The 9,830-nt window shown below is 41.6% G+C and overlaps 1 pseudogene; it reads right to left on the bottom strand.

Annotated features, from left to right (window-relative positions):
- Window positions 1-1,156: 1,156 nt before the first annotated feature.
- LOC117028373 (40S ribosomal protein S12-like) lies at window positions 1,157-1,543 on the bottom strand (annotated as a pseudogene).
- Between the last annotated feature and the right edge of the window lie 8,287 nt (window positions 1,544-9,830).

Genomic DNA, 9,830 nt, shown 5'->3' with positions numbered 1-9,830 from the left:
TAAAATGGAAACTCTGCCAGGCTTAGAAGGTTTGTGGTAGACAAAGCCAGAGTTAAGTTTTCAAAGGCGCTTGTCTCCTAGCCCCTTATTTCAACTCCTCGTTATTTCACTAAAAAAAATGTTGGATTTGAAATGTAGATTATGTTTGACTGGTCACCAATACAAATGTGTTCTTATTTCACCACTTTCAATTCTGCACAGAATCTTCAAAAGTGTGGTTGTGCAGCACACTTCATTTGGAGATGTGAGTAACAGAGGTCATGGAACCACAAAAATATCTTAGTTTGGCTGGTTTCAAGGCCTGGGTTTCCAGAAGCCCCATACTCTGCACTCAGCAAGGAAGGAAACCCAGTTGGCCTATTGTCTTCAGAGACAGTAACAACATAACTATTATGGTCTTCAAATTCGTATTCTCTTTCTCTAATATATATACGTACATATATATGTGTGTATATATACATATATATACACTTATATATATATGTACGTATATATATACCAGGGATGCCAAAAAATTGTATACACGACTTGTATTCATCTTTTGTCGGTGTATATTGAATATTACAATTTCAATAGTTTTTTCCTTTCTTAAAATGTGTATACAGGGGTGGCCAGATAGGTCAGTTGGTTAGAGTGTTAACTTTGAACAACAGGGTTGCCAGTTCGATTCCCACATGGGCCAGTGAGCTGCGTCTCCTGCAACTAGATTGAAGGCAATGAGCTGCCAGAGGGGCGGCCTGATGGCTCAGTTGGTTAGAGCGCGAGCTCTCAACAAGGTTGCCGGTTCAATTCCCGCATGGGATGGAGGGCTGCGCCCCCTGCAACCAAGATTGAAAACGGCGACTGGACTTGGAGCTGAGCTGCGCCCTCCACAACTAGATTGAAGGACAACGACTTAGAGCTGATGAGCCCTGGAGAAACACACTGTTCCCCAATATTTCCCAATAAAAAATATTGGATTAAAATTAATATATTTAAATAAAAGATTTTTTTTTTAAATGTGTAGACATTTTTTGGCTATACTGTATATATATGTATCCTGGAATGAAATATTGCAAAATGTTAGTATCAACGTTATGTTGCTGAGTGATGGTATTATAGCATATTTTTCAGACTTTTTTTTTTTTTTAGGAACGAACACCGGGTTTTCCTTTGTTCATTTCTTGCATTTGAAGTACTTTTGATGACATCCCTGGCCTGAGACTCTGTCGTAGTCCTTAACTGCCACACAACTGCAACCAACCGCTTCACAGGGCTTTCCCTGTGTCAGTTTTACAGAGGCCTACTCATTCCCTTAATTTCTTGTTGTCATCAACCTTAATTAGGTTGATTTGGAGTTCAGCACTGAGGGCCTCCACCAACCTGACATACACAGGCTCATCACAGTTGGATGCAAGCACACACAGATTGGCTTGGCACTGGTCTGAGGCTTTGGCAGCTTGGCGATTTCCCGATGTTAGGCCCTCGTGGATGACGGTGGTACCTTTTGTAAAGCAGTATTAACTTCCATTACACTTGTAGCAGCAACGCCTTTCTCAGCCATGGCTGGCGGTGGGTCACAGGTGGAGCTGAATCTTGAATGCACCCGAGCCTCTGCCTCCATGCCACTTGGTGGTGGAAAGAGAAATGCTAGATATTTCCTTATATGTACCTTCCTGTGTTTTCCAAAAATTTCCATAACAAGGATGATTTACTTTGATATTTGGGAAAAAATGGTAAGAAAACATTCAGAGTCGTTTCTTTAAAATTCATTTAAATAAATGATCAATCACGTAGTATATTTTATTTAGTATTTAAAATGTGCTGCCTGGAGATGAGGGGTAGGGGCGGGGGTGGGTAGGGAGATTCAAAGGGAAAGATGGGATTGTTTGTTTCATGGAGAGCCTATTATTCACCAGGTATGTTTCTGCTGTTTACTCATTTCATCCTCCAACAATGTTGGGAGGTAGGTTTTCACTACACTAGTACTACTGATGAATAAACTGAGGCTCTGAAAGACCATTCATCATGGCTAAGAACACTCAGTAAATCTGTGGAAATTCTGGGTGTAGAAGGCAGGTCAGCCTACTTCAGAGTTTGTGCTAATTAAGTATATACCATTTTTCTCCCATAATATGTACACTGATACATATACAATATGATTCCTGGCCTTTTAAACCTTACAGTGTAGTTGAGAAGATAAATATAAACACAAATACACACAAAGGCAGTAGTAGCTGATTTATGAACACTCATCACAGACAGAAGTCCTGTGTATCCCAGCTGGAAACTCCTCCTCTTGGGCATTTGGAAAGGTTGGGCTGGGCTGCAAGAAATGGGGCTTTTATCCATACCGGCCTTGCCACTGAAGTTTTTATGCTTTGACTGTGGCTGGAATCTGCCATTGCTGTCCCAATTCATCAGATTGCAAATCTAGGTCTCATTCCATTCTGCCTTTAACCTTTAAGGCAGTGCTTCTCAAACTTTAATGCGCTTAGGAATTGCCTGGGGATCTTATTAAAATGCAGATTCTGAAGGAGAAGGTGTTGGGGTGGGGGCTAAGAACCTGCAGTTCTAATAAGCTCCCAGGTGCTGCTGATCGTGCTAGTTTGAGGATTGAGTAGCAGGCACGAAGGAGTTAAAAGAGCTAACCCAGACCCAAACCTTAGTTGTGTCTATCCCAGTCAAAGTGCTGAGCTGCTCTCTGTCTCCCTGTGGGCCAGAGGAAGAGCCCTCCCTTCCCTCGCCCTGAATTGCAGCGGGAGGGAGGGATTACTATCTCTGAGCCTCACCCCAGTGAGAGGGCAAGTGACTGTCCAGGCTTGGGCCGGGGCTGAAAAGATAATCTTGTCCCAGGAAAGATGCCCAGGCTCACTTTGGCCTCAATGTGGTCCAGGCCTCCTCTTCTTCCAGTCCCTCGGCAGTCTGCCACCACCACGACAACCACTGGGCCACAAACAAGGGCAAGGAGGCCCACTCCTTCCTGTTGGATCTGGGGAAGTACTGTTTGCCTGTCAGGCTCCTTTAGCTCAGGCCAGGTTTCTGGCTGGGCTGGTGACCTCTCTCTTGACAACTTTAACCACCTGTCTGGGTAGTCTGCTCCTGGACCTGCCTGGCAGCAGGGGACTGGCCCTGGTGACTCTCTGAGGCCCCTTCCAGTGCAGTAATTCAGACTTTCAGAGGGCCCCGAGGCCCTGGGGTTCAGGCAGGTTTGCTGGGACCACAGATATTAGCTGAGAAGGTAGCTATCCAAGACACTGCAGCCAGAACAGAGGGGCACCGTCTATATTGCTTCTCCTTACACATAATGCATCATAATTATAATACTTGGAACTTATGTGGGGTCTGCTTTCCAGAAGCTCAAAGCCAAGTAGAATATCAAGCACACTTTTTGCCAGTCTGACTACTATCCATAGCATTGTTTCTATGGGAAATGATTTCCAGTTCCCAAACAGTGCCTGATTGCATGCTGCGAGCTGGTTGCACAGAGAGGAGGAGAAGCAATGTAAGGCAGTACTGTATTCACTAAGAGTCAGAGGAACTGTTCGGAGAATGTGTGTAATAGGAGTTCAGAGGAGGGAGGGAGGACCATGGGCTGGGTGTTGACAGAAGACTTCCTGGAGCAGGGAAGCATGAGCTGTGCCTTTCAGGAGGAATAGGATTTGGGTAGGTGGGATAAAGGGGTACAAAACACCGAGGCAGGAGTGGGTTATTCACTACACATGCTAAGGGAAATGGATTAAAGCATTCTGGTTAGAGTCAAGGGATATCAGGCCAGATGGGACTGGAAGAATTGTCTACAGAGCTTTCATATGAGAGGAGAAGTGGGCGGGGGGGGGACGGGGAGAGTGAAAGGAGACGAAGAGACACAATTTATCATCACTTCTGTGGACCAAGCACTTTATCTACATTATCTCTATTCACAGGACCCCAGAAAGATAGAGGTATTCTCATTGCTTAGCTTCATAGAAGTTAAGTTCTTGAGTTTACCCAGATGGTAAGTGCTACAACCAGAATTTGAATCCAAGTCTGTTTGGGTGTTTCCATGACACTGTTCTTTTGTACTCCAACATATGTCCCTGACTCATATGCTGGGCTTAAAATACGCAGGGAAGTCCACATTTCTGAAAATGTTCCAAATGTCACCTGGCCCGGGTCCTTGAAAAGTCAGAGGCCACAGTGACTGCCTTAATTTCCTTAGCTGCCATAAGAAATTACCACAAGCTAGATGGTTTAAAACAATGGAAATATATTCTCTCATAGTTCTGAAGGGCAGGAGTCTGACACCAAGGTGTTGGCAGGGCCATGCTCCCTTTAAAGCCTCTAGGGGAGGATCTTCTGTGCAGTCAGGCTTCTCCAGAGATACAAAACCAATATATGTTTCTCTGAACAAATACAATATGCTGGTGGTGCCAAAAAAATGTATACCAGTGGACACTTTTGTCAACGTACTCAAGCAGTAGTTCCCTGTCATCAGAAGTGTCTGGACGCAGATGGTAACCACTTTGAGTACCTCTTGTAACTGCAGAAGTCAAACGTGACTTGTATTCATCTTTTGTTATTGGTATATATTGAGTATCACAATTTTAACAAGTTTTTTCCTTCCTTAAAATGTGTATACATTTTTTGGCACCCTCTGTATACACACACACACACACACACACACAAACACACACACACACAGTCAGGCAATTACGTTAGTGAACTCATCCTAGAAAAAGTGCTGCATACCTCATTGCTGAATGTCACTACAGTCACTTTCGAAGTACTCCCCTTGGGAAGCTATGCACTGACCCCAGCACGAGTCCACCCTTCAAAGCAGTTTTGGAACTCTTTCTGGAATGGCCATCAGAGCTGTCGTGGTATTACCCTTGATGTCCTGAATGTCATCCAAACGTCTTCCTTTCAATATTGCCTTTCTCTTTGGGTAAAGAAAGAAGTCATTGGGGGCCAGATTAGGTGAGTAGGGAGGGTGTTCCAATACAATTATTTGTTGACTGACTAAAAACTCCCTCACAGACAGTGCTGTGTGAGCTGGTGCATTGTTGTGATGCAAGAGGCATGAATTCTTGGTGAAAAGTTCAAGTTGTGTAACTTTCTCATGCAGCCTTTTCAGCACTTCCAAATAGTAAACTTGGGTAACTGTTTGTCCCGTTGGTATAAATTCATAATGAATAATCCCTCTGATATCAAAAAAGGTTAGCAACATCGTTGCAACAAAGTTCGTGAACTTAATTGTTAGACCTCACGCCTGTGTGTGTGTGTGTGTGTGTGTGTGTGTGTGTGTGTGTGTGTGTGGAGAGAGAGAGAGAGAGAGAGAGAGAGAGAGAGAGAGAGAGAGAGAGAGAGAGAGAGAAGGAAAGAGATAAAGAGATTTATTATAAGGAATATGGAGCCTTTCAAGTCCAAAAATTGCAGGGTAGGCCTGTAGGTTGAAGATCCACTAGAGCCAGTGTTCCAATCTATTATGGAACCGGGAAGAGCCAATGTCTCAGATCAAGGTGGAAAGCCATCTGCTGGAAAATTCTCTCTTGCTGGGGGGTGGGGGGGGATTGTCTTTATGTTCTATTCAGGCCTTCAACTGATTGAATGAAACCCACCTACATTATGTAGGGTACTCTGCTTTACTCAAAATCCACCCACTTAAATGTTAATCTTAGCCTAAACACCCTCACAGAAACACGCAAAATAATGTTTCAACAAATATCTGGGCATCTGGAGACCAAGCCAAGATGACATTTAAAATTAACCATAACACCTTCCTTGCCTCTTTCAGCTGCTAGTGGCTTCAGGAGTTCTTGTTTTGGGGTTGCATGGTTCTAATCTGTGCCTCCATCTTCACATGGTTTTCTCCCCTATGTGTTTGTGTCCCAAATCTTTCTCTTGTAAAGCCACCCATCATTGGATTTAGGGCCCATCCTAAATCTACGATGATCTCATCTTAAGATCCTTAACGTACTTATATTTACAAAGACCATTTTTCCAAATAAGATTACAATAATAGTTTCTGGATATTAGGACATAGACATGTATTTTGGCGGGGAGACACCATTCAACGCATTAAAGAGGTATCCCCCTATGGGGATCTGAGGAGTTCTGCTAGAATGGCCACTTCCTAGTTACAGGTTAAAAAAAAAAAGACTCCAGACTATCAATAATTATCCGGGAGTGTGTACTTCCAGGACTTTTTTCCAAGTCAAGTTGTTGTCCTTTCAATCTTCAGCCACCATTTGGGGTGGTTATTTTAAGTGTGGTGTCATAATGGGGGGCCAGGAGATGCTGCTTCCCACTCGGGAACTGCCTGGCCCATCCCTAAGTGAAATTGGAAGGGGGGAGGATGTCCAGAGAGCCATTTTTATTTTCGTTAAAAATTTATTTTCTTTATTCTTACAATGTATTTGTGGTTTATTTCATATAAAGCTCTTCCACAGTGGCCAGATATAGGTTTCATTTATACATATTCAATTTTTTATTATAAAAACATTTAACATTATAAGAAATTTGAAAGTGCAAAGATAAATGTCTCCTGATCTGTCTGCCCTAATACAGCTGATTTCTTCATATTCCCTTTCGTTATTACCCACACGTGTCTCAGCCCCTTTGTGAAGTCTTTCCTCACTTCTTCAGCAGGCTTTAATGTTCCTTCCACCCTCCAAAAACATTTTGTGAATTACAACACCTTTCACTTTGTTTGCATGACTTCCACTTAGAGTGACCCTTCTCCAGAGCAGGGTACCATGTATGCTCACCTTTGTTTCTTCTGTACATAGTACAACACCTGGTACATAGGTTTCTCAAATGAATTAATGCACATATGTGCATAGTCATAAACATGATAAACATGTAATTTTGTGATTTGCTTTTGTTGCTGAGCATCAGAGTACATACATTTTTACATGCCATTATTTTTCACATATATTTCAAATATAATTCAAATAGCTTCCCAATAGTCTATCGCATTAATGGACAGTCATTTGCTTAATCATTCCCCTCTTACTAGAAATGGTTGTTTTCAGCTTCACACTGTTCAGAGTTATACTGAATTGAATACCTTCAAATGCATTGCTTCTTGTGAGTTACTCCAATCAATCAACTTTCCAGGAGTGAGTGAACATTTTTTTATTTCCCTATAACATTTTGTTCTTGATAACATTTTATCTTGATAATATCAAGAACGTTTTGTTCTTTTGTTGTTGTTGTTGTCAAAGATTTTATTGTGGAAGGGGAACAGGACTTTATTGGGGAAGAGTGTGTACTTCCAGGACTTTTTTCCAAGTCAAGTTGTTGTCCTTTCAATCTTAGTTGTAGAGGGCGCAGCTCAGCTCCAAGTTCAGTTGCTGTTGTTATTTGCAGGGGGCACAGCCCACCATCCCTTGCGAGAGTCAAACCGGCAACCTTGTGGTTGAGAGGACGCGCTCCAACCAACTGAGCCACCCGGGAGCTGAGTGGCAGCTCATTGACTTCATTCTAGTTGCGGAGGGCACAGCTCGCTGGCCCATGTGGGAATCGAACCGGTGGCCCCCGTTGCCCAGAGCCCGTACGCTAACCAACTGAGCCACCCGTCCGCCCAAGAACATTTTGTTCTTGATAAGACTATTTAGTTCTTGATAATATTTTGCTTCTCAAGAAGGTTAAACCAATTTGCGTTAACATTGTATAGATATAACATTTTAACCACAGTTCTGTCAATATTGTATTTTAAAATTATTTTTGTAATTGTTTTCAAATATTCTCATTATCATTTTTACTTGTTCCATTCAAATTCAATAAAATTTAACAAGCATATTCAAGTTGAATTCTATATGTAATTCACACTTCAAAACCTAAGTACCTCGGTTTTCAAACGTAATCCGTTCCGGAAGACCGTTCGAGTTCTGAAACGTTGGAAAACAGCCGACAGCTAGGCCTCAGGATCTTGCACTCCGTGGAAGCTGCGTGACATGTTTGAATTCCAACATGTGTTCAAAAACCGAAGCATTTACTTCTTAAACCCCGAAGGGTTTACGGCGTTCGTAAACCGAAATGTTCGTCAATGGAAACGTTCAAAAACTGAGGTACTACTGTATAGCTAGAGTTTTATAGGTATCCAGGGGCGCATGTGTACCCCCTCTGGACAGATATAAAAGCAAAACTTAATATTTAGTAAAGAAAATATAATGGCCCTGAAGAGAGAAGTCACCATCCCATTACAGACCAGACATCACGAGGCCTTCAGAATGCTTTCTGGTAAGACCATGGTCATTTGACTTACTATTCCCCTATACATAATATTTGGTTTCTCTCTGGCTACCTGCAATATTTACTTTTTATCCTTGGTTTTAATCTATTTGATTATGATGTATTAGGCATGGTTTTCTTCATATTTATTCTGTTTGGGGTTCACCCAATTTTGGAAGTTTTCAGCCATTATTAATTTTTTTTCCTTCTCTCCTTCTGTGACAATTACCTGTGTGTTAGATCTTTTGATGTTGCCCCACGGATCCCCAAGGCTCTGCTCATTTTATTTTCTGTTCTTTGTTCTCTCCCTTGTTTACACTGGAGAATTTCTATTGATTTTTCTTCATGTTCACTGACTTTTTCTTTTTTTCCATTCTGCTCTTGAGTCCATTCAGTTTTTTCCCCCAAATACTATATTTTTCAGTTTTAGAATTTCATTAATTTTTTTATAGTTTCTATTTCATTTCTTGAGTTTCCTTTTTCTCCCATTCATTATAAGCATATTTTCCTTTACCTCATTTACTATAGTTATCATAGCTCCTTTAAAGTGCTTGTCTGATAATTCCAACATTTGGGTCATCTCTGTGTTGAACTCAACTGATTGTCTTTTCTCTTGAGAATGGGTGGGCTGCATTTCCCTGTTTGTTTGTTTGTTTATGTTGGCTAATTTCGGATTGTATATTGGGCATGCTAATTGTTAGATTGTAGAGAATCTGGATTCCAGTATATTTATCCAAAAAGTGTTGATTTTTTGTTGTTGTTTTGTTTTAGCAAGCAGTTAGCTTGGTTAGTCACAGACTGCAAACTCTGTCTCACCAATGGAGGATATCAGCTCAATTTATCAGTTAAAATCTTTTTAGCCCTAGCTGTAACGTGCTTTGAGTCCACCTCAGGCATGCATGATGCAAGGGCCCAGCGGTCAACAAGAGACCTTGGCTAAGTCTATGCATAGAGTATGGGGGCTTTCCTGTTCTGCTTCTCTCCTTTCCAGGAATTCCCTGGCATTTTCAAGTGGCTGTAGTTACCCTGGGTTCTTTTATCTGGTTCTTCAAGCCAGACAGATGACAGGTTTTCCATTGGAGCTTTAGCTGTCTTGTGCTATGCTGCAACAGTAGTCTGTGCTCAGGCTAATACTGAAAAAAAAAAGGAAACTCACCCCATTCCATTCCTTCTGCCCTGTTTCAGCTCCCATCCAAAATCTGCATATATATATATATATATATACATACATATATATATATATATATATATATATATATATATATATACAGAAAATGCTTTTCATATTTTTCTGAGAGTTTGTAGTTGCTACCTTCAGGGAAATTGTTCTGTTAACAACTTATTCCACCATACTGGAAATGGAAACTCTTTTCTATTTTTGCATTAAAAAAAAAAAAAACGGGGGAGGGGCCTGCCGGTTGGCTCGGTTGGTTAGAGCACAGTGCTCATAACACCAAGGTCACCGGTTGGATTCCCACATGGACCAGTGAGCTGCGCCCTCCACAACTAGAGTGTAAACAACGACTTGAGTTGGAGCTGATGGGTCCTGGAAAAACACACTCTTCCCCAATAAAAATTGAAAAAAAACAACATTGGGGGATTTAGCCCTTGTTAAAAAATTAATACATATACAT

Source organism: Rhinolophus ferrumequinum, chromosome X (assembly GCF_004115265.2).
Source record: "Rhinolophus ferrumequinum isolate MPI-CBG mRhiFer1 chromosome X, mRhiFer1_v1.p, whole genome shotgun sequence".
Lineage (NCBI taxonomy): Eukaryota > Metazoa > Chordata > Mammalia > Chiroptera > Rhinolophidae > Rhinolophus > Rhinolophus ferrumequinum.
The sequence above is the reverse complement of the archived record's forward strand: the minus strand, read 5'-3'. Positions and strand labels throughout refer to the sequence as shown.